Below are 26,044 nucleotides of genomic sequence, written 5' to 3'. Positions count from 1 at the left end.
TTATGGGCCAGGAATTTTAAAAGGTTGTTCCTACAACTTATTTCTAATCACTGCCAGTCTTAAAAAGTTTGAAAAGCGATTTTTGCTTTGGCTTAATTAAAATGATTAAGCGTATGATAAGTTGCAGAAGTCCAATCAGTTTCTTGCAAAGTAATAAATCAACTGGTGGCACTTAAAACCTCCTGGTTACATGTCGTTTCTGTAATAGACCAAAAACACCTACAAAAACATAATTTTTACATTTATGACAACTAATGGTTCATAATTTTTACCACTGTTTACAAATAATTCGCTGGGCTCAGTGACTGCACTTTTTCTCTTTGATTGTACATATAACACACGCTCACGACTATATCCTAATTATATAATATATTATTATTGGTAGTCAGAGGTAATTCTTCTGTTTTTCTTCTTGTCGTTTGCTTTTTTGGTGACTGGTGAAAATATATTAAATAATTCTCAAAGCTAAGTATCTGTTATTCCTTCATTTCATTTAGTTATACAGTCCATTTCATATTCATCAGCTACCACCGTAGCTCACAAATATTATGTCAATAGTTTTTTATTCTCCATGATTTGATGGGGCCTTCAAATTAGTCGCGTGGCTAGCTGCATCCGCGCGACAGTTGCGCTGCAAGATAAATCCTTACAAATTGTGTTACGCGGCTGTAACGCCAAAGCTTTCCTTCTGTATTAAGACCTTAAAGCCTACCACTTAATTTCTGCAAATTACGCAAATGTTATATTACTATATTCAGCGGTTGATATACACAGGAGCATATTTATGACTATTCAATACGTGAGGTGCGAAAAGAATCACACATTGGTGTGTCTGCACGGGTTGCGCTATCGCGCGCAGCACGATAAATACCGCGGTTATCGACCGACAGACATAGCGGATTCTATTCACGTAAATAAACATCAAAGGGTTATTCATCGAAGCCCGCGATATATTTCGCGACACGCGCGATAGCTTAACCGTGCAGCTGCTGGTCCTGTGATTTAAGGTCTAGTCACGCGTCAAGGACGGCGCACAGGACGTATGCAGCATAATTTGGGAGTTTACAACGCTTGTTCTCACGCTATTGGCATTTTGGATCCAGTACACTCACACATACACACACACACACACACAAACACGCGCATACGCACTCTTATTGCTACTGTCTTTTAAACAGTGGTTCAGCTGGCAACGTACTTGGTTAAGTGACGCACGTAATAAAGTTATGGACACAAACACAAGTTATCAATAAAATAGGATATATTTTCAGGAAAATACTATTTTATACAAATTGAGAAGAGAGAATTCAAAGGAAACTTACCTAAGTGTATACGTTGTCCATCGACCCATACACAATCAGTAAATGTAATGTCCTAAATGTATGGCAGTAACATAATCGAACTTACAACATTAAACTCTTTACATAACAACTAAACTCTAAAGCCCGAGCATTCAGTACGCTTATATCAAATAACCGTCTATAACAAAAACTCCCGAAACATTTTAACACGAATAAAAAACACACCATAACTTTCGATACAAGTATATACTAAAATAGCACCTGTTGCGTATCGTTAGAGTAGCTAGCGTGCGATCGTTCTTAGAATTTTATAAAACCTGCGTACAAGCACGTTGGTAGAACTAATAGAGAATTTATCCATGACAAATTGGTCACCAAGCCGCGCGCGCCGCTTCGAATAAATTAACTAGGTCTCTTTGGGAAAAAAACTTGTCCTTGCGTTTGTGATACGATTATAAAAAAAATCGTGTATACCACTACTGGGCATGGTTTCCCTTCGATTAATGCGTTGGTGTACAAATACATAACTCACTCCCATAATACCGGAGTGGGCAGAGCTATAATGAAGTCCTAAGATGAGTATGATGAGCCTTATGATAACAAGGTATAGCCTATCGTCCTTAACATTTAGCCACCACTGTCGTGCTAACAACAAAATGTATGGACCCTTATAGAAGTCGTGGGACTTCTCCCAAGATAACCCAGCATGATAACTAACATGAAATAAGCAATAGTATTTCCATATATTGAAAATACTGTTGAAATGAAATGAAATAACAATGAAATTAAATACTTACAATTGAAAATACTGATTGGAAACAAGTTCAAAATTAACCTAACGAAATCTTATGAACAAATGTTATTATAATTTAAAAGAATATTTTGAACATAAACATAATTAAATTTTGTTTTTTTTTTAATAATAAGTATAATTTTTAATAATTTTCTTTTCAATGTACCATTTCTTTATTATTATTTTAATGTATATTTGTACGCCTGCGCGCAGGCCGAACACATCATAACATTGTTATTTGAATTATTTTACCACCTTTTTGTATTTTATGTGTTCTCGCAAATAAATTGATTTGATTTGATATAAAATCATACGACCGGATGTATTATGGCGACATTAATAATATTATATAATGATCTATAAAGTAATAATAGAAAACAGATAAAATCACAACATAAAGCACAATAATCTTCCTGGGTGGTTCCTAATTAGTTCTCTCAAAAATAATGCGTGTATATAAAATGATAATAAGAACAATTTAGTTAGCTTTATGATATCATTAGGTTTTAGTAGTGGTACATAAAGTGGTCAGGCGTTATCTATAGATAGATAGGGTAGGAAATGGCATGAGAATCAATATAAATAAATTGGCCAATAGAATTGCCCGAAGTACACGCTCGGGCAAGGATCAGATGCCATAACTCAACACGCAACATATCAATTAAAGAGTATATTAAGCGTCCTCGTCCTATGCCGCCTGCGTCATGATTTAAATGCGTATGAAATATGTTTATTTACAAGTGACAGAGCGAGTGGCAAAACAATTCCCTTCATTGACGTCGCTTTTCTCATAGTTCTATTCTAAATACGAATCACTCCTTATAAAGAACTGAACGCTTTCTTCAGTCCAGTCTATTGTAGCAAGATTGTAGGGCAAAAATATTTGAAATTCAAATTCTTAGGTCCACGGACCAATTTAACTCTCACGAGAAATTACATCAAAACGGTCGAGCCATTTTCGACTTTTTATGTGAGTAACACGACAATTGTTTTTTATCATATTATTATAAGTACTTATAAGATTATGGGAAACCCTGCTATCTAAACTACAGGAGTTGCATACAAGCTTTGCCACACCTTTTAACCCCTTAGGGGTTGAATTTCGCACAATCCCGTCTTGGTTACCTACGTCCCGCAAATTTTGGGACTCTTGTAGTGTGACATTTCGCGATGACTGAGTCAATGGCCTTTCGCTTTTTTATTATATATTATAATAAGTTGCTGGTACCTATTTCTGTCAAGTCAGTCCTAATTAGAACGCAGCTAAAATCAGTAGGTACTAACGTAGAACTGTTAACCGTAATATAAATAGTCACCAGACAGGAAACCAATCACTGCACTGACTTTCTTTCGCCTCATTCAAGTTACCTACTATCCGCTTGGCCACTATATTCTTTCCCCTTCTATTTCGAGAACTAAAAGTCAAATACCATTTGTCTATAAATTCCACCTTCAGGAAAACACTACTACTTACTACCACTACTATACAGTACCACACTTACACTACTACTTACCTACTACTACTATTTACTACTATCACTTACTACTCGCTTACTTTTTTGCTTTATTTTCTTTTATTTATTTCTTATTGCACCATCCCAAGTCTAGTAAATGTTTGTTTCCTGGTAGTGGTTGCCTAGAAGGCAACTTAAGGCAAGTTGTACGGTCACGAGTACTAATATATATATACACAATGCAACCATGTCACATTAACTTTTTCGACAAATTAAACCATAAGTCTCATTAAATGTCAAATATGGTAGTGCGACAGGGTTCTAAAGTGGGTATATATTGCTCATGACTGTACTGTATTCATGTGTTATGTCTGATTGTTAAAATTAATTTATCTACGATAAAGTATATTTGGTTTGATTTGAAAAAAAAAATTATGAAGTGTATTCATGGATAAAGCTATCCATTAGCATCCCAGCAAAACACAAGCATCCCAGACGGAAAGGCTAATAAAGGTCGTATTTATTCTCGGGCGAAGTATAAATAATTTTAGTTTCACTTGAACCTATATCGAAGGGTGACCCGATCATAAATCGACCGCTATACGGGTATCAATCAACCTGCTATTTCTTTAGTATGTTGTTAAAAGGAATATACTTACATAGGTAAGTTTTTGTTTTAAAAAATCCATGATAGACCTGTTCCTAGTGTCACGGGTTCAAATCTTACTCGGGCTTTAAGCCACTGAATTCGACTTTATGAGTTTGATATCATGTTTGGAGCATAGATAAATTAATATCAAATCAAATAAAATATACTTTATTGCACAGAACTAAATTACAACAATCAGACATAACACATGAATATTTTGTTTGTTTTGTATGTTGTGTGCAATAAAGTATATTTGATTTGATTTTTGATTTGATGAATACAGTACAATTTGGGCGGCCTTATTGCTCTAGAGCAATTTCTTCCAGGCAACTACCAAAAGGAAACAAATATTTACAAACAACTTGGATGCGGGATGGTGCAATAAAAAAATAAAAACCTAAAAGTAAAACTAAAGTTAATACTTATAATAAATACTCTATACGTACATATTATATTAATATCATGTGGTTTACAAGATTTGTGCCCGGTCAATGGAAAATATAGGCTCGCCCCCTATTACATGGGACTTAAACATAGCTGGCGAAGAGTGGGTGTAACTACAGACCTCTGCTTACCCCTTCGGGGATATTAGGCGTAATACTATATTATGTTGTAACTTTTTGTGTACTACTTTAAAAACTCTCACAGTCAAACTGAGCAACTCTATTTCTGTATTTTTTTAAAATAAACATTTATTTGTTATATTCTTTAAAACTTATTTTTTATTCTAATAGGTACTTTGACTAAAATGAACTTGATTTACACCATAAACAAACAGTTACAGAACAAAAATATAAAACAAAAATAAAAATAAATAAAACTAAAACGAATAAACAAAACTCAAAATAAAATATTCTACTCTATCACGTTGGTCTACACAATTCTTAATGAAGCGGTGGGTATTTAATTCATCTTGCAATGAATGTATCTCAGCTAGCCCAAATGGTAAATTGTCGTGACCTTGTGTAAATTAATTCACTAAAGTTTAACCCGTTAGCAGATGCAATAAGTAAATTAAAAAGTTTCGTTTACTACTTGAATAATATAATTATATGAATAATTGATAAATAATATAATTGAAATACTTGATACATTGTTTTAAGTTTACGCGGTTATTATCATAATTAAAGCACATAATAACGAGGAGTCTCATATCCCCATTTAAACGCGGTAAGAACCCGTTATTATGTGCTTTAATTATGAAATATTTGATGTCTAGCCGTGGCCGTTTTAAGCCGTGGTAGCTCAGTTGGTAGAACACTTGCCACTCACTTTGAGGTCGCAGGTTCGAATCCATCACAGTCCTAAACCAATTTGTACTCGAACACCGTGAAAAAACCCACATTCCCGAGAAATGCATTCTCGGAGGTATGTGACCTAACCTGAATTGAGCTGGTTTTCCCGGGGTTTAGAAGGTCAATTCTACAGGTTGGGTAAGCGGACCCTGTGAAAAATGGTATAATGCTAGGGAGATGATGAATAATAAATATCTAAATTATATTGTCTCACGTAGAGGCCACGAGTTGGTACCGGCCTCACGCGCGCCTTCAACTTCCGGCTTACGAAGCGACATAATGATTAAATAATTATAATAAATAAAATAACAATCTTTCCAAAAGCCATGCGTCTTCTTTAAAAAACACGCCAAAATAGCTTCAGTGAAAGCTGATATAAATGTAAATAACATTCTTCTATCGTGTGGGTTCTGAGTTGGAGTACCACCCTCATCAACCCTGGTATTAGGGTTACTATTGAGCCACCAAAGGCCCCTGACATGGCTTATGTAACGACTACTTACATCAGTAAAGGCTTAACGTGCCATCCGAAGCACGAACCATCTTACTTTCGGACAATCAGGTGATCAGCCTATAATGTCCAAACCAAACTAGGGACGACAAAATAATTTTTGTGATATGTCCCCACCGGGAATTGAACCCAGGACCTCCGGATCGTGAGCCCAACGCTCAACCACTGAATCACGGAGGTCGTTTTTGAAATAACATTGAAATACGTAAATTTAAATTGGATGACGCTAACATTGGAGTTCTTAACCAACATCCAAACAAAACTAGTTTCACTAAACTTAGTAAATAAGACACCACTATTTATCAGGAACATCAAGTATATCTTACAATAAGTCAAATTGTGTTACCATATCCAGTAACTAGTAATAGTTACAGCGAGTATTATGTAAAGTTGTAACAGTAAATATCTTACTAAGTGACGGGAGCGAACACTGAAAATTAGCTAGTACTGCTGTTACTTAAATAGCAGCACTTGATGATATACAACTTAAAATACCAAGATACTTGTTAAGGCATTACTAAATAAATATATAAGTAGTAAATACGTATATATTAAAGCAACGGTAAGAATGTAAATTAACTTTAATCTATTAAAACATTAAAAAGTATGCGATTTTTGCCACGCCTGAAGCGATGAATAATGACCTTATAAAGTCGATAGTTTAAATACCCTGCTTTTTGCTTCGCCGCAGTCGTTAAAAAAAACGACCAGATAAAAAGGTTCTTAAACAGCAAAAGCAATTTCCTAAGCAGCCATATTTTTAGCTCATACAGTTCCCGCTAGTTACGTCACGTCTTCGGCTCGGAGGCCACTTTATTATGCGATTATTTACTTGTATGCTGACATTTCCATCAGCTGGGAGCAAAGGCTATCTGCATCTGCGGAGTGCGAACCGCGGACTCGTCGCGGACACTGCGCCCGCGCCGCCCTAGCGCCTCAAGATATCTCTCTTTTGTCATAAATCCCAACTTTATTTACGATCAATATCTCATAAGATTTACGCCGACAATGTTATTAAACATCTTCAATAACTCTACAATATTGCATGCAGCAAACTCAACCCCTGTTTCATTAAATTGATGTGCATTTATGGCCGCTAGACAACGTACGGTCGTATTGAAAATAAAAGGTTTTAAAACATCCCTTCAACACCCCCTTTAAAGAAATAACAAGCTTCAAGAACAGAAAAATCTTGTTCGTCATAATTAAACATTCTTGTAGATATATATATACATATGTAATTCTTCGGTTTACAGAAGGGTAGGTAGCTAAGTTGCAAACGATTATGACAGTCAACAGTGACAGTAACAGAAATGTATGGGATTGACATGTCACCTTTTGTCAATCCCATACATTTTTATCACTGTCACTGTACATTGTCATAATCGTTTGCAACTTAAATTAGGCAGGGGCCTAATTTAAGGGGCAGAACAGGGGTTCTGCCTAAAGCAAATTATAACTTTCAGATTACTCGTAAAATAGAAAAATAATTACCTACCTACAAATAGTACTTTGCCCAACGGATGGGCTTCTAAAGGTCGCGAAGACATATAGATGGCCAATTTGATGAATATGAAGGTCCTTATTTATTGCCTCGGCTCTTAATAACAGGGTCAGACTGCCTTGGCATTAAAAAACACCTACCACTAGCTCTAAAACTACAGTCGTTAACATGTTACAAAATTCGTCGTTGTAAGAAATCACTTCAAGCTATAAGGATACTTTCTCTCCTTGGCATTTATTATTCCCATCTGATGGTGAGGTCTGCCTTCTTTGTTTTTCTCTTCCACTTTGGTCTATCGCACTTGTCGTTTTTGGAGACAGCAAAAAAGCAATATTGCAATTTGACATTTGTAACACTAAGTGCGCAGTATGTACAATAATTATAATAGCAATAATGTTTTTAGATGAATTGCTACAATGTGGCCTTTTTACCCTCGGGTACATCTTGACCACTTAACCAATAAGAATACAAAATATTTTCTTTTTATAATAAATATAGAGCTATTTTTGTGACTACTTACCTACGCATACTTCATGAGCCATATTTCAAAGATCTTTTTCGAACATTACATTTCGAAATCCAAAAACAAAACATCATCAATTCTCTATTTAAAAAGGCTCGTCACCTTCCTAAAGCGGCTTAAATAACGAAATTATTCCCCATTATTCCAAGTGCGGCCCTTTGGACAAAGATATTTGCGCTGAGGCTTACATTTTCATTACGAGTCGTCGGGTCGAGGGTTATCCTAGTGGTTACGCCTAAGATGCTTGTCACTGTCCTCATAAGTACTAGCCACTCTAAACGAGCCTTAAACATCTATACGGGAATATTTCTCACTGTGCTGTAGATAAGTGCGTAACTCAGTTGGACTCTAATAGCGCATATCAGTAAGCTTATGAGATCGTTTAATTATTCATAACATACATTACACAAAAAGCCTATATGGTTCAAGATACATTATGAAATTCTGATTACTAAATATAGACTCTATCTAAAACTAACGATAAACGTTTTTTTTATCTATTTAACTTAGTTATGAATTTTAATCAAGAAAAAACTTTATAATATGTCCTATATTTTGTCACATATTTATATGTTCAAATTGACCAACTGCAGAAACTGACCAGTTAACAAAAATGACTAATTAAAGAAACTGTCGAGTAGATAAATGATTCATATCATAGTTTCTTTTTTATTCATATCATTTCATATCATAGTCATAGTGTGCTTTTTCATACAAATTCCATAGTAATTTCGTGTTTTGACGTTTAGCAAAAAGTAACTGATTTAATTCGTAGTTTCCAAGGAATACCCCTATTGTTTGCAACTTGCCTAAGGCTCGTGGGTTTTAACGGTACGCTCTCCTAACACGTCCTTACGTATTTACCACTGCTTAATTTGATCAAACAGCAACTCCCGAGATTTCAACGAATAAAGCGACGAGATGATAGATTGGCCAAAACAACCTATCGAGATCCTAATGCTAGGTGATAGACTTATTGGCAATAATTCCCAACTCCTTGGTTCCGCAAACTTACGAAGGTTTGTATGTAATTAATTGCATATTTAGGCCTAATTTGGGAAACTGCAGGATGTTTTCACATCAAAAATTCCGCAATGCCTGAAAACCAGGGTATTTAACTAATGTGTGCTGCCCGTACTCACTTATGGCGCCGAAACATGGCTACTCACGAAAGATTTTTTTTTTCACATGACTTATTGTAGATTTGCCGTAGATGGCATTAACTACTTGGCCGGACAAATGGGGAGCACTGAAGGCTCTCACCCGGTACAACGTTTAAGACAACAGGCCTGAAGGTGCCCAGTTGGGCGCGAACCTCGGCTCAGGTCGTCGCCTGAGAGGAAAAATATTTGAAAGAATAAATCGACCCTAGTGGGTCGATAGCGATAAGCACTGATTGAGGGAGATCGTTGACCACGCTGGCGGGGTCGGTATCGGGGTCCTAGCTCACGAAAGAGCACATCTACGAAATTAGAGTGGCACAACGGACCATGGATCGCGCCATGTTAGGCATACACCTGGTAAGACGTAAATCAAACGTCGAAATTCGGCAATACACTAAAGTCAAAGATGTAGGTATACGAATCGTTAGGCTTAAGTGGAGATGGGCAGGACACTTGGCAAGACGGGAAGACCACAGATGGACTAAGGCTCTTACTGAATGGTGGCCAAGGGATAGTATGCGATATCGAGGCAGACCACCAGCCCGGTAGTCGGATGACATTGTTAGGTACGCCGGAAAACAATGGAAAAGACTTGCACAGGACCGGAAAGGATGCCCATACGTTTTTTTGAGTAGATTAGGCTCGCTACACACAGATGTGAACACACGCGCGTTCCGAGATGTTTTTTTAGGGATGTTTAATAATTACCAGATACAAAAATCGACCTTATCTGTTCTGTACCTAAAGTAATTATAATTCCATATAAAACTGGAAATTCTGACAAGGCGTACCATGCGTAAGAATTTTGGTCTGCTTTCATCCTTAGGCGTCGTTTTCCGAAATTATTCATCTTTTATTAGACGTTAAGAATAATTTATGACCATGTAGAGCTATAAAACAGCTTAGTAGAGTCTCCAGTTTTGCCTCTAGATGTCGAACGTTGTTCACTTTGCGCTCAGAAGCCGTGTTATCACCAGAATGTCAGCAAGATGCCCAATAAATAATGAAAAAAAGTATCTTCACCGCAATTTACATACATAAGTTGATTGTAAACACTTAAATAGTATACTTACGGTAATAGCAGAATCTGTAATGTGCTGCTGCGTCTCATAATGATCTTACCTGTAACAAAAAATACAATTAAGTAATTCACAGGCACTTATTACATAAACATTCGTTGGAGCGTGGCTGAAATTGTGGTTTTTAAAGATATTAAATATTATCAAATTGCAATGTTACTGTTCACAGTCTACCGGGTGAGTAGACTGTGCACAGTAGTTAATGCCATCTGCGGCAAATCTACAATAAGTCACGTCAAAAAAAAGACTGTTCACAGCATCCATGGTCTACTGGTTGGGCTCCAGATCTGGAGATCCAGGTTCAAATCCCGATGGGGACATTGTCGAATCCACTTTATGAGACTACGTTTGGCCAGGATATGCTCCATAAACGGAAGATCTGAAGTGACATCGACCTAAGTAAATAATTGTGATCTCCAGGATTTGTATCCGGTTAATGGAAATTGGCCTACCCCTTTGAGGATACAGGCGTGATGCTACGTATAGGTAAGTAAGAGTGCGGGTGAATGCACACCGACCGACGCTAATCGTCCGAACGAGGCGTGTTTAATCGGAAACTGGTTATTGTAAACATTGTTCTGAGACAATAACAATCCCACTTCCAATCCAATGGTATTTCAACCTCGAAGAAATGGTGAAATTGACCGTTTGCAGTTCGACACGTAATCGGATCCGCGGAGGAAAATCCACCATGAAGAGTTCCATGAAAATTCCTATTAAGATATTGCTAAAGAACAGTCATGTTAAAGTGTGAAAGCTTTTTTGTATTGCCTCATTATGTGTACAAGTTTGAAACGTATTTATGAAAACACAGCCTCCGTGGTCTAGTGGTTAGAGCGTTAGGCTCACGATCTGGAGGTCCGGGTTCGATTCCCGATGGGGACATTGTCGATATCATTTTTGAGATTGTCCTTTGTTTGGTAAGGACTTTTCAGGCTTGAATCACCTGATTGTCCGAAAAAGAAAGATGATTCCGTGCTTCGGAAGGCACGTTAAGCCGTCGGTCCCGGCTATTAGCCGTAAAAACACTTCCACCAACCCGCATTGGAGCAGCGTGATGGAGTATGCTCCATACCACCTCCGGTTGATTGAGGGGAGGCCTGTGCCCAGCAGTGGGACGAATGTAGACTGTTTATGTTTGATATGTATAAAAATACATATAAACAGCAATTGCGTTTATTTGAGTTATTTTGGATCTCGACTCACTAGTATCACTTAAATCTTTCAAATAATCCTCTTAGAAAACGCTGTAACCAGAGGTTCGCGCCCGACAGGCCTTTTGCCTAAAAGAACTGGGTGAGAGCCCAGTATATTAATGCCATTTGCGGCAAATCTACAACAAGTCACGCCCAAAAAATAAAGGTTATTTTTGTAAGAACATAAGGCGAAATTAGGTAGTTATATTCTGGAAAAGTGAGTTTAATGTGTTTTTGTTTTTATTGATATGTACTGTGGTAACAGATGTTTCTAAGAATTGTACTTACCTATAGAAAAAATGCATAACTACATACTCATAGTGTAAATCTAAAAATCTAATTACCTACCGCTTGTTTCTTAAGTAAAAGACATTGTAACTGTCGTTATTAAGAAATAAAATATCTTTAAACTGACATAAAAAAGCACACAATTGCTATGAATAGCGGAAACAAACATAAACCATGTTTACAAGCTTATCGTGACCAGCCCCATATCGCGTGGTCATTTAGATCATAAAACAATACAACAGTTGCAACCGAGAGAATGCAATGTGCAGTTATGCAAATAGTAGGGGTCGCGACCGAATGCATGAATATTGATACAGCATTGTCGAGATTGCAGATTTCTCTGGCGATAGCCCAGCCTCTACTTTCTATGAGCACGATTCGGAAACGAATTAACCTGAACTGATTATCTGAGATCACTGAGAATCGAACCATAATGTGATCTAATATATCGAGAGCAACTGAGCTAATGCTATCCAGGCCGCAATGGTTGCCTGGAAGAAATCGCTGCACGAGCAATAAGGCCGCTTATTGTGCCTTTCTGTATCTGTTGACGTTATTTCTGTGTCGCGCGTCCATTGTTCTCAAAAAAGTATTTATCTATCTGCAAATAAATGAAATGAAAATAATATTGAATGAATTGATGAATGTGTAGGAAGTAAGAGAAGTGTGTCAGGATCGAAGCAAATGGAATTCCATAGTCTCTGCTTAACCCGGTGTTTAATAGGCCTCAGATTATGTATATATCTACAAATAAGATTAATGTATAGGCAACCATTGGACATGCTTACCTAGAAAGTGAAAAGAAAAACCTCACACCCCCTTGAACATAGTTTATAGACTTGTATATGGCGTCAGGCGTCACACACACAAATGCGCGTGTACGATAACGTCAATGTGTGGTGTCAGTGTAAAATGAGGTTGTTTGTATGAAGTGTCCGGGGCGTATCTTGAGCTTGCGTTAGTATTGCGTTAAGGTAAAATACCTAAAAGTTTAGTAAAAGCCAAGAGAAATAATACCTTTGAGTATAATAAGAATGTCTCGAAGACTCAGCAGAGTGGTCACGCAGCCACAATAGCGGCTGGCTAAGAAATGGCTTCAAAAACGTATAAAACTTCGTCAAATGGTCATAAAATGAGACCCGTTTTATGGCGCCTTTAGCCGCCGGCTACGTAAGTAAGGATGAACGCCGGATGCCACAGACTAGTTGGTCCAACCAACACAGCTTCAAATTGCAAAACTTCTCTTACCAATGAGGATTTGAACGAACGCATTCTTAAATTGTTTTTATTTTATTTTTTATTTGAAGTGAAGCTTCTATGCTGTTCTGGGAGCAAATAAAAAACATAGAACACGTTCAGCTGCTTGTCTTCCCGGGCATGTCGTAAAAACCGACAGAGGGATTGTGTCCTCTAACATGATGGACTAATGTTATGGGCGATAGGCTGATCCCTTATCACCATAAGGTTCATCATATCCAGCTTAGGACTTCGTATCAACAGTGGCTGCAAGTTGTCTTTGATTACTTGTGGCTCTGCCCACCCCATTAGGGATTACGGGCGTGAGTTAATGTATGTATGTATTTGAAGTGAATGTATTCTTAATCTACACTGCCCACCCCTTCGAAGATACTCCCGTGGTGCGTTGTGTGTATAATTTTCTAAACTATTCAGCTGGTTTTGTCAATGCGTCCTGTGGTCCATCGGTTCTAACCCCGGTACCGAACTTGCAAAGTCCATTGAGTTATTAATTTATCTTAAGTGTAGTTTTCACTAAAGGCTCGATAAAGACGGCAATACGGCTCACCACCTATCACGTTGGTCTAACAGAAAGCTCGGTGCGGTGTGGGTACTTATTTATCAAAACTTAAAACTATCATTACAGAACCATCCTATCCGATAGTACAGCACTTATATCTACTTATGACAAATAACACAATACATACAAGGTAGCTTTTTCAAATTCGCTCAGACTACTTACTTAGTTTTTATATAGTACATCGGTGGGAATAAAGCCGAGGTAGCCCAGTTGATAGAACGCTTGTCTCTCACTTTGAGGTCGCAGGTTCGAATCCATCACAGGCCTAAACCAATGATTATCGAATTTGTTTTCGAATTCATCAAATGATTATCACGTCTCAACGGTGAAGGAAAGCATCGTGAGGAAACCCGCATTCCCGAAAAACGCATTTTCGGGTATTGGGCTGGTTTTCCCTTCGCGGGTGGGAAGGTCAAACAAGCTTCTGTAAAAAACCGGACCTGTCAAATCTTCAGGTTAAATAAGCGGACCCTGTGAATAACGGGATAATGCTCTGGAGAAGATGTATGTATATAATAGTACGGTCACGAGCATTAATATGTATACACTTTGGTACCATGTCACATTAACTTTTTTGGCAAATTGAACTGTAAGTCTCACTAAATGTCAAATATGTTAGTGCGACAGAGTCCTAAAGTGGGTACATTATATTGCTCATGACTGTACAAGGAGCTTTACTAAGACCCTACTATGATATATAAACACACACCTGCACATTCATTTATATTAATAACCCCACTTAAGACGCTTAGCTATGTATACAGGTTTACAATAACAACAATGGTTTTTGTTTTTTTCTCAGTAACGACATTGCATTCCACGGGTATGTATGAAAAATTTTGTTTGGGAGCGAAATGGAAGATAACTAACACTCAGTTACCTATTAATTATAATCTTCTATCGTATGGGTTATGAGGTGGATGAACCCCCTGGTGTCAGGGTTATTATTGAACCGCCAAATTCCCCTGACATAACTCATGTAACAACTACGTACTTACATAATAAGTAGTGACCGGGACAAACGACTTAACATGCCTTCCGAAGCACGGACCATATTATCACAAAGCACGGGTTTTTATCTAAGCACACACCCGTGCTTAGGGAAACTCACAAAAAAGAAATAAAGTTGAATAATCTGACTTGCACGGGGCTTGAACCCGCAGCTTGTCAAGCGATGACGAGCGTTTTAACCATTGCACAACCGGGCAAGCGTCTCGTTGGTCCCGGTTACTACTTACTGATGTAAGTAAGTAGTCGTTACATGAGCCATGGCAGGGGCCTTTGGCGGCTCAATAGTAACCCTGACACCAGGGTTAATGAGGTTGGTACTCCACCTCACAACCCACACGATAGAAGAAGACCGGGCAAGCTTTTGGTTCCTACTCCGGATCGCGTTTCTAAAATGATAGACAATTTGTTATGGGCCATACGCTGATCGCTTGTCATAAAGTTTGTCATATCCATTTTAGGCTTTCGTATTGACATAGTAAAGACCATGACCACGAGGTCATGACGACGACAGTCGACTATCGCCCATAATAAAAATAAATAAACAAAAAAACTCTTAACTAGGTACATGGTCATCCATGTGCATAGTTAAGAGGCTTTTTGTAGTTATATTTTTTTTATTTTGGTGCAATAAAGTATATTTGTATTTTGTATTTGTAACATAGCTGCAAGTTGTCTTCTCTCTGGCCACCCCGTTAGGGGCTTCGGCTCGTGTAGCGTAAGGCACATGAAGAAATAGGTAGCTCGCTTTGGATATATTTGGTTGTATAAAATGAATATAAGGAGCGGGAAAATAAAACAGCGTCTTTCTTGTTACTCCGTTTTGTTTCTATTGTTTTATAATAATGGCCCCGATTCCTGCAGACACCGCCTAATTTTATTTTAAGTTATAGCCGTCATTTCCATATCCGTCGAAAAGGAAAGGGACGGATGATTCACAGCTCTTAATTTTAGGAAGAATGAGTAAATGAATGAATAACCCGGGCGAATCAAAAGGTACGTCGCGGGTATGCAATCCGTTTGACGTGCTGTCTACTTAACTGTGTCGGGTTATTGACGGATGTAAAATTTTTAGGCGGTTGGTTTAGATTTGTGCTTAAAATTGACGTGTGTTCCATAAATTTTATGCTTGTCGATTACCCGTCCCTTTCCTTCTCGGCGGATAAGAAAATGACAGATATAACTTAAAATAAAATTAGATGGTATTTACAGGAATTAGCACCATTATGTGGCCAGCTAGCTAAATTGTTACATCCCGTTTTCGCTAGATGGCGCTTGTCTGTGACATGCTGCCACCACCTAGGTGTCCTACAGCAAGTATCAGTTATCTGAATTCCAGACCCGGAATTGTTACAAATTAGTCACAATCCTTTGTGCCTTGTAAGCCCTTATAACGAAATATATCAAAGAACAAAATATTTATCGTCATTTAGCAAGCCGCACGTAATGATGGTAACATATTGCTCTAATGTTGCCTCAGGATTGGAGGATACAAAAGACGATACATTTGACAGACCTGAAGTACGTCATAGCACTAGCCCCAAGCTAGACCACTATAATGACAGAGAAATACAAGCTATAACACTTTAAATGGCATATGTTCAAACACTTACACGGAATCTATGAAGGTATTATGTTATGTCTACTTTTAAGTCATAAAAGAATACATTTACATATGCTTGCAATATCGTGGGAGTTAAAGAAAGAGCTTTCTCTTCGTTAAAAACAATAAAATTATTGCTAATATATCTTCTAAAATTAATAACTGAACTTTTACTTCAATCAGGTGTTATGTAAGTATAATACTTATTAAGATAATTCATTTAGTTATGTCTTCTTAAATACTAAGTTTTATGTGGAATTATAATAGGATACAATACTGCTTATTTCTCCCACCAGGGGGGTTAAAATGGCCACATCGAAGCAATTCATCTAAGAAAGCAATATTGCAATTTTTTTAGTTTTTGAATCAGAATTTCATTATTTGTCTTGAATCTAGTACATGACCCAATTCCGTAGAAATGTATCGTTTTGACGTTTCAAACAAAAGTATCTCATTTGAGTAGGTTGGACTTTTGCCTAATTCAGTTTTAGTATCGCTGAGCGATAAAAAAAAACGTTAGTTAAGCTCAATTCTTCGCCACGCTAAACTTAATCACACGCCTAGAATTTGCAACAGGAGAGGTAAATTTTCCCATTCCTATAAAACGTTTTTTATATGAAATAACATTTATAAAAACGCTTAACAGTTCTAAGAACTTATATCAACTTCCTTTATGGTCTATATATAACGAACGTAATAGTAAATTACCGTCAAGTTATGCGCTTGACTCTAATGCAAATAAAAGCTGTTATATGCATATAAATGCTGGTATGGAAGTACGAAATTAGAAAAAAACAACCCGTAGAATGAGTGCATGATAAGATCGAGAGGAGCATCTACCTGAACCAGACCAGGTAACAGAGGACAAAGAAATTCTTTTCATAAAAAACACAATCCTAAGTTATGGAAATAGTTGTAGTGTGAGTAGAGAAGGATAGTAAAAAAGAGCCTGTATTTATGAATATACTTACATAGTAGTTCCGATTTTTGCAGACACATCCTAATTTTATTTTAAGTTATAAGTACCTGTCATTTTCTTATTCGCCAAAATGGAAAGGGACGGATGATTGACAACTGTTAATTTTAAAATGAAGGAATAACCGGGCGAATAAAATATATGCAATCCGTTTGACGTGTGCTGTCAACTTAATTATGTCAGGTCATTGACCAATATACAATTTCGGAACGGTTTTTTTAAATTTCTGCCTAAAATTGACGTGTGTTCCATTTTTATGTCGATTATAGTTTATTAGCTTCTATGCTGGAGTGGGAGCCAATAAAAAACATAGAACACGTTCATGTATTTATGTGCCCGGGCATCTCTTAATTTCTAACCATGATTGACAATTATTATGGGTTGCTGATCCCTTGACACCATAAGGTTCATCATACCCATTGTAGGACTTCGTATCAACAGTGGCTGCAAGTTGTCTTTGATTACTTGTGTCTCTGCCCACCCCATTAGGGATTACGGGCGTGAGTGTATGTGTGTGTTAAATCAGTTCACGTCGACGGCTTTGGTACGCTTATTATCAACACGTCTTAATAATAACTTCGGTACAGCTCCCCTTTACAACCTGTCTCTCGACTAAAGCAGGTCCTTTTCAACGTTTTGAATGAAAGCCTACCCTTCGCTAAATGAATTAAGAGTATTGAATAGGCTTATTACTAAAAGTGGTTGCACATATTCTTTGAAAGTTTCTGTACAATAATAGTAATAAATGTTCCCACATTTGTCTCGCCTATTGTGCTAATGAACGACGGCAAATAAAGAAGGTTGTGTGAAAATAAATCAACCATGCCAATGTGGCGCGTTAGGTGACATCGTATCTTTTACTTACGCATACTTTTTAATCGAAAACGACTTTAAAATTAAAATAAGCACACGTTTTAAAATAATAAGAATATAAATATTAAAAAAGAATGTATAAATATAGAGCATCCTGATTATACAGCAGCATCGAAATTTATCGTCCAAATTACCACCTTGGAAGGTTATATTTAGAAACAAACCGATCCATTCAATTAGTAGCCCTAAATCAAAGGAAATCATCCCTATTGGTGCGCGGGATTTTTATTATACTTTTGTGGTTTTATGAACACTCGAGTTTATTTATTTCATGAAAATTGCGTGTCGAGTTTAGTTAACTAGACAATGGCCCCAATTCCTGCAGACACCTAATATTATTTTAAGTTATACCTGTCATTTTCTTATAGGAAAGAGGCGAATGATTGACAACTGTTAATTTTAAAATGAATGATTGAATGAATGAATAGCCCGGGCGAATCAAATAGATATATCGCTTGTATGCAAACCGTTTGATGTCACCTTAATTCTGTCGGGCTATTGGCCAATGTAAAATTTTTAGAGGGTTTTTTTTAGATTCGTGCAAAAAAATCACGTGTGTTCCATAAATTTTAGCCTGTCGATGACCTGTCATTTTCCTTTTCGGCGGATAAGAAAATGACCGGTATAACTTAAAATAAAATTAGATGACTTAACCAATTAGGATATCAGTATAATAAAAATATTAATGTAAATGTATTTTTTTTCAGAGTTTTGATTGTATTAAAGTTGGGTGGATATTCAAACACCAGTGGTCAATATCATTACCGCTAACGCAAGAATATCCTACAATCTTTTGTCTTTTTGCAAATATCCAATTAGAACTTACGTAAGTTGGCGACATATATAAGTGCTAACTGGATATTTACAAAAAGGGAAAAGATGCTAGGATATTTGTGCGTTTACGGTAATGATATTGACTTCCGGTGTTCGAAGTATCACCTTGTATAGGGAGGTGATACGATTTAGTGCTGTAAAGAATAATGAAAACACGGTAACGTGGGAAAGCTCGAATTATATACAGGATGTCTAACTATAGTGCCCGATGCGCCTAATGTAATGACGTCATAAAGTAAGCATGCGCCGTCAACGTTGATTGTCTACAGTATCCTGCGTCTAACGGCCGGCAATTTTGTTACTTTACTACATTATAAATTAATTTTAACGCAAATAGCGCAAACATAAATCAACCTGTAAAGACGACAATTATTACTTTGTATCTGACGGCAATAATTTTCGCATACTTTCGAATTCAATGGCGTCTCGACGCCGGTGGTCGAACAAGTCAGTAGACAACTCACTTGTGCCTATAATAATTTACATAAGTTAAATAGAAATATAATAAATATGAATAACAAACAAGCGTGGTATGAACGAGGTTTCCAATCGGGCAGATTTACGGACAACCTGTGTAACACTACATAACCTATAATTACGGGTTACGCGGCAACCAAATTAAATATTTTGAACGGTCCGTTTCCTCGAGCACTACTAGTGTTGTATCACTTCTGAATCGGAACCGGATACCTAACTGACACTTTACTCTTTCATTCGTTATTTTTGGTTTTACATTAAAAAATATTAAGTATATATTATATTTGGCAATTTAATGCAACTAGGTACTTCACTTATTTTATGTTATGCCCTTTATTAAATTTCTCAATTATTTATTTTAAAACATTAAAACTTGATTCAATATTAATCTGCTATTCATATTACTACCTAGTTGACTCTATGTCATTTAGATATAAACTCTTTACATAGAATAGAATAGAATAATTTTATTTGCTTAGATACCATGGTTGTTACAAGATGGTCACAATTTTATGTTTTAGGATCTCATGATCCACCAAGACATACAATACAAGATATATAACATATCAACAACATAAGACAACCTTATGAATGTATTACTTTGCAAAAAAGTGATTGGACTTTTGCACCTTATCGTACATAAACTCTTGAAATAATTCCTGCATTATCAAGTCGAAATGCTATAGCCCAGACCCGTCAGTCCATACTAAAATCTCGTTCTTTCCGTGTGCTGCCTAACGCGTACGTGCGAACGAGACGGACTATCTTACTTCTTAAAGGGTTATAGACGTAGCTCGCAATGTGCGAAGAAGAACTCATGGAGGAAGATGAATTGTTGTTCAGCTTTTTTACTCCGACGAGATGCTCAATTTTCTCGCACAGCTACCTAGCGTAGTATTGGTGGAAACGGTCACATATTTTCGTAGCGTAGATTTCACATCTTCGCAGCATAACTGCATAGCACATCGCTTGTGGAAAAGCACCCTTAGACTTGACTAAAGTGAGACTCAAAACGTGTGAGGTAGATTTACCTATGAAAAACGCTAAATGCTAGGGAGATGATGATTGCAAACCCTTTAATTGTAAAAAATATACATCCAGCACACCGATATCGATAGTCTAGTTAGTGCGTGTTGGAGCACGTCCCTAGTTACAAAACGCCGTTTAGCTGCCGGTCGCTGGTCATCGCGCGGCTCGCTCGCCGCAATTATCCGATGAAATGTACCCAACACTACCTACCATTGAACTATTGTCGACAAATCTAGGTCCTCACTAACATTATAAGTAGACTGGCTACTTGACAGTTGTAACAATAAAATATGAAATATGTCCTATATAGTAGTTTATCGTTTAATAATAATTATCCAATAGGTTATTTTTTATTAAGACAATTTTTAAATATTTTATTTTTTACAAAATAAGAATGCGATTTTTATCTGTATATTACAAGAAGAATAGTTGAGCTTCGTGTGACGTCACATTTCACAAAATGAACAGAAACAATCTGTCAGGTTTCAAGTTATACAGTTTGACAGTTTCTTTGTTTGTCGAAATGTGTCGTCACCGGACAAAATGTCACGTGACCAACCGTTTTCGCGCGAAATTTGAAATGAATGAAGAAAAATAATGTTTTTTTCTATTGAAGAGAGATTATTATTATTGTTTTTTTTTTTATTTCTAAGAGGTATAATATAAGCGTTTGTAATTTTTAAAATACCTACTGGCAATTCGGATTGAGCTCGTTATCAAGATAGCAATAAAACGAAGAAAGTCCGTAAATGTAAAAATGCGTAAATGAAAATATTGTAAATAATTATGCCTATTGCTTATTTTTTCTGTTTGTTTTAGCCAATTTAAATCGAAATTATGTATATTTAAATGTAAGATTAATTGCATATTTAGGGCTGATTTCATTTATTATTTATTTATTTATGGCATATATGGGCAACTGTATTGTTTTTTTACAACATTACAGTTGCCCATATATGCCATAAATAAATAAATAGTAAATGAATGACAGCTAAATCAGCCCTTCGTCGGTGATAATGGTTTAGGCCACCAATATCTCTTAGCACGATTCTTATCGTATAAATATCGATCAAACGTGGAAGAATTTTGTTTAAAACATTTGCTTATTATTTTACATAGTCATTATAATTTTCAACTTTTTAAAATGTTTTTGAATCTTGTAAACGTAACAATAAAAATACAAAACATGTTACAGTAATGTCGGCAGTTGTAAATCCGTTAAAGCACGTTTTAAACAACTGTGGGAAAATGGAATAAGTTTCAAAAATGCAAGTTACATTAAACAAATTTATATTTCCCAAGTGGCTGTTTAAACAGAGCTTTTGCTCCAATAACACCATCGAAAATTTATTGTTATTTTGTGAGCAAACAATCAATGTTTTTGTAAGGTCCAAAATATGAAACTCGACCCTGGATTGCATAAGTTTTGGGCCGCGTGGTTAATCCGTGAGGGATATTTTGTTACAACCTACATAATGAAAATGTACACTGAATAAAGTAACGGTGCTCAAACTGGGCGTAGGTGTAAGATTCTTAACATTTCACTAGCACCATTTGCATTTTACAACTTTTATCGTTGTAACTAAACGAGATTCTGTCGCGGGCGGCGCGGTTAACTATATTGGCTACATTTTATCTTCGGAGGTGTTAAAAACGCACTTTGCAAGGACCAGGTGTTGGAAGCTGCTACAATATTATTTGCTTACCAGTTGCCACTAATAAAATTACGGGGTCAAAGAACGCGTTACTTAGCAGCACGCCACGCTGTACATACAAGATAAACTAATATGCTATAAGGCAAAATATGTAGCTGAATTACTTGATTAACACTAGAAATAAAGTAATAATATATATAAACGTATTCGCTACTGGTAATAATCACTTTTTTATAACTTACTAAGTGTAAGTAGTCAACTGAAGCCATAATTTAAAACTAGCAGGTTTTAAGCAACATATTTGGCCCCGATTCCTGCAGACACCTCCTAATTTTATTTTAAGTTATACCTGTCATTTTCTTATCCACCGAAAAGGAAAGGGACGGATGAATGACAGCTCTTAATTTTAGGAAGAACGAGTAAATGAATGAATAACCCGGGCGAATCAAAAAGGTATCTCGCTGGTATACAAACCGTTTGACGTGTGCTGTTAACTTAATTCTGTCGGGTTATTAGCCAATGTAAAAATTGTATAAGTAAGGTTGTTTTAGATTCGTGCTTAAAATTGACGTGTGTTCCATAAATTTTATGCTTGTCTATTACCCGTCCCTTTCCTTTTCGGCGGATAAGAAAATGACAGATATAACTTAAAATAAAATTAGATTGAGTCTACAGGAATTAGCACCATTGCCAGGTAATACGTACTTTAGGAGTCATTGATGTATAATATGTTACTTGTCCGAACAAAAACACTAACAATAATAAATAACAGACAGATAGACACACAAGTAGAGGCTAAGTGCAATAAGCAGTAAGCACAATTGAAGGTATAATTATTAGTTCAGTACGCTCCTACAATCGACCCTCGAGGTTAAAATTATGTTTCCTATGTAACTTTGTATACAATTTACGAGATGTTTGTTGGTAACATTGTAGAGAAATGGGAGGTAGTCAGATATGATAATGTACCCGAAGGATCTACAAACATACACATACATACACAAACTTCGATCATGACATTCTTCTCTTGTTTCCTTCACATTCGTCAATCGTTTCATACACGCACGCCGGTCCAGAGAGTTTTCTAAGGACATCTCCAATTTAGTCGGCCTATAGGCTCTTACTGAACCTCCCAATCAATTAGTAAGATTTAATGCATGAATAATGTTTGAATATACAAACTAAATGTTCGTTAAGGTGGCGTAACTAACCGTATTGTCATCGTCGCTCAAGTTAATATGAAACAGCCTCCGTGGTCTAGTGGTTAGAGCGTTAGGCTCACGATCTGGAGGTCCGGGTTCGATTCCCGATGGGGACATTGTCGAAATCACTTTGTGAGACTGTCCTTTGTTGGTAAGGACTTTTCAGGCTTGAATCACCTGATTGTCCGAAAAAGTAAGATGATTCCGTGCTTCGGAGGGCACGTTAAGCCGTTGGTCCCGGCTAGTAGCCGTTAAAACACCTCCACCAACCCGCATTGGAGCAGCGTGGTGGAGTATGCTCCATACCCCCTCCGGTTGATTGAGGGGAGGCCTGTGCCCAGCAGTGGGACGTATATAGGCAGTTTATGTATGTTAAGGACCCGAAACGTGCCAAAATATCAAAAATAAAAAGATGACCGCCAAATAAAGTACAAATGCCTTAAATATAGCACGATGTGTCAAATCCTTAACGCTTAATTGTAATTTAGTAGGTAATATTTGCGCGAAAGATCAAGATCAGGCGGTTGCGCTCATTTTGGCGTTGCCGAAATTTATTTGACGGTGCGATGTGAGGCCGGGGCTTCGTAGCATGTACAATAACGCAGTAAATCATATCAAACCGTGATGCGACCAAGGTGTGTCCGACGCGGAATTAAAATGCAATAATATCTCCACCGCGCCGTAATTCTGGCCTGTCTCAGATCTCCGAAGATTATCGTAAAGTATTTATTTATCCAGCGTTCCCTCGGGAGGTTAGATAGCATCAGGAAATCAATTTTGCAACGAAACGTCGTGGAGGCGTAAGGTTTGCGGCCTTTAAGTTACAGGTGCCAGTGTTATGTCGATTTATAAACTATTAAGATTCGAAACTCTGAGATCTCCGATACTTGCGTTATTCCGATTTCCTGTTCATGATCTAAAGTTTTAATAAATCATACAACTGCATCAACTACTCCAGTTTTCTTATCAATCAAGTTTACGTCCAATTCGAACATTCGTAATTTTGTTTCCGTCATTATCCTAAACATTTTCATAACATTACTATGAGTCGTTACACAGAATTATCGCGTTAAAGAATCCACTTTACAGTATTATTAAAAAACAAAATGAGAATACCGACTCCAATTTAACTTCTTCCCACAAATCGTCATAAACTTCATATAACTTAAAAATTATGAGCGGCATGTAACAGCACTCTTTATAACTATTCCAACATAAACATCAATGTATGACGTAGAAAGCAAACCTCACTAGAACCGGTTCCTTCACGTGAATGCACACATATAAACTGTCCAATTAAACGTGGTCTGTCACAGTCTGATCGGTGTTCCCGGGCTGGTCTCCGCTGAGGAATGTTCGAGGGGGCATGGCGGGTCACGCTCCAATGGTCACACTCGCGCCGATAAGAAAGCGGGCACTGCCGAGGGACTGTCAAGAAACAATCTATTCTATGTGATTACGGATGGGACGTAAAAATTGTTCGCAGCGAAAAGTACCTCTGCGTCCATTACAAAACAGTTTACAATCCCCCGTTAATACACGGACTCTACATTTAGTGCATATAAATGTATTATATATTTTTTAACTTGTTCACCTGACAGGCTTATAGGTGAACAGGTGAATGAAATATATACCTACATTCCGTGCATCAGTTCTATACTCTACTGCGGATATGGACTTACTATTTTATTTTAAGGTTTTACAAGAACACCTTATCAAAACAGCTACATCTAATTAGGCCAAATTGGAGATGTCTTTAGAAAAGGTTTAGTACGATCTAAGGCGTGCGTGTATTGGCAAGATAAGTGTTTCAGGATCGAATCAAATGAAATTCCATAGCCTCTACTCATCCTGGTAGGAAGTAGGCGAGAATTTATGTATGTATGTGCCTCATAGAGCGCGGCTCTTAAATTAGTGATGATGTATCTCATTAGGTTTTAGAATAAGGTTTATGGCAAGGCAAGGTTGGAAGATTAATATTTTATTTATTTACATCATAGATATGTTCAAGTTTCTCAGAGCAGTAATAAACCGCAAGTTGCTTTCAAAATTCAAATTAGTCTAGCAAATAAAGCGCTCTCCTCATAGATAACGGTGAAATTGAAGAATCAATAAATAAGTGGAAACCGCACATTTTGCCATCAGAACATGGCGTCTCGGGTTTGAACCTCATTACAAATTCACATCCAAACAAGCCTCGCGCCCATAAAAATTGACAAATTAATCACTATACATACAGAGTCCGAACGAGAAATCCGATATTTTTCACGATTCCATACAATTAGTCAATGTTTAAAAGCTTTTGATAACAACGTAAGTATATAATATTCGAGTAATACAACTCGGAAATATAGTGTTTCTATTTTATCTGTGGAGATTTAGGAAAATTTATAGGAATGTTTTAAAGTTAATTTCGTATCGTCTGTCTACTTATCTGGCATAAAGTACTATACTATTACTAAAATTAGTATTTTTAGGTTTTATCGCAGTAAGTATTGGAGATGTTCTTAGAAAAGGTCTTACTCTGATCCGGCGTGCGTGAAACAAGAGAAGTGTGTCAAGATCGTAGGAATTAAATAGTCTCTGCTTACCCCAGTGGGATATCGGCGTGAGTTTATGTATCGCAGTAAGTCTAGTCCTGTAGTCATCAATCTGCTAAGTAATTAAATGTTTGTTTAGCTTTCACAGCAATAAGACTGTGATAAGTAATATTGCAGTAGGCTAGATCTAATGACCAATGCTGATCGCGGCGGCGGCGAGGCAGCTCTCTCCGTGACGTATGATCTGCGCCCCTGTGATCCCCTCTACGATCTCA

General features: G+C 36.9%; 1 protein-coding gene across 1 annotated transcript in view; it reads right to left on the bottom strand.

Annotated features, from left to right (window-relative positions):
- LOC126368152 (cadherin-related tumor suppressor) overlaps positions 1–26,044 on the bottom strand; it is a 151,595-nt gene that overhangs the window by 109,232 nt on the left and 16,319 nt on the right. The window lies entirely within an intron of this gene.

This window comes from Pectinophora gossypiella, chromosome 7, assembly GCF_024362695.1.
Source record: "Pectinophora gossypiella chromosome 7, ilPecGoss1.1, whole genome shotgun sequence".
Taxonomy (NCBI): domain Eukaryota; kingdom Metazoa; phylum Arthropoda; class Insecta; order Lepidoptera; family Gelechiidae; genus Pectinophora; species Pectinophora gossypiella.
The sequence above is the reverse complement of the archived record's forward strand: the minus strand, read 5'-3'. Positions and strand labels throughout refer to the sequence as shown.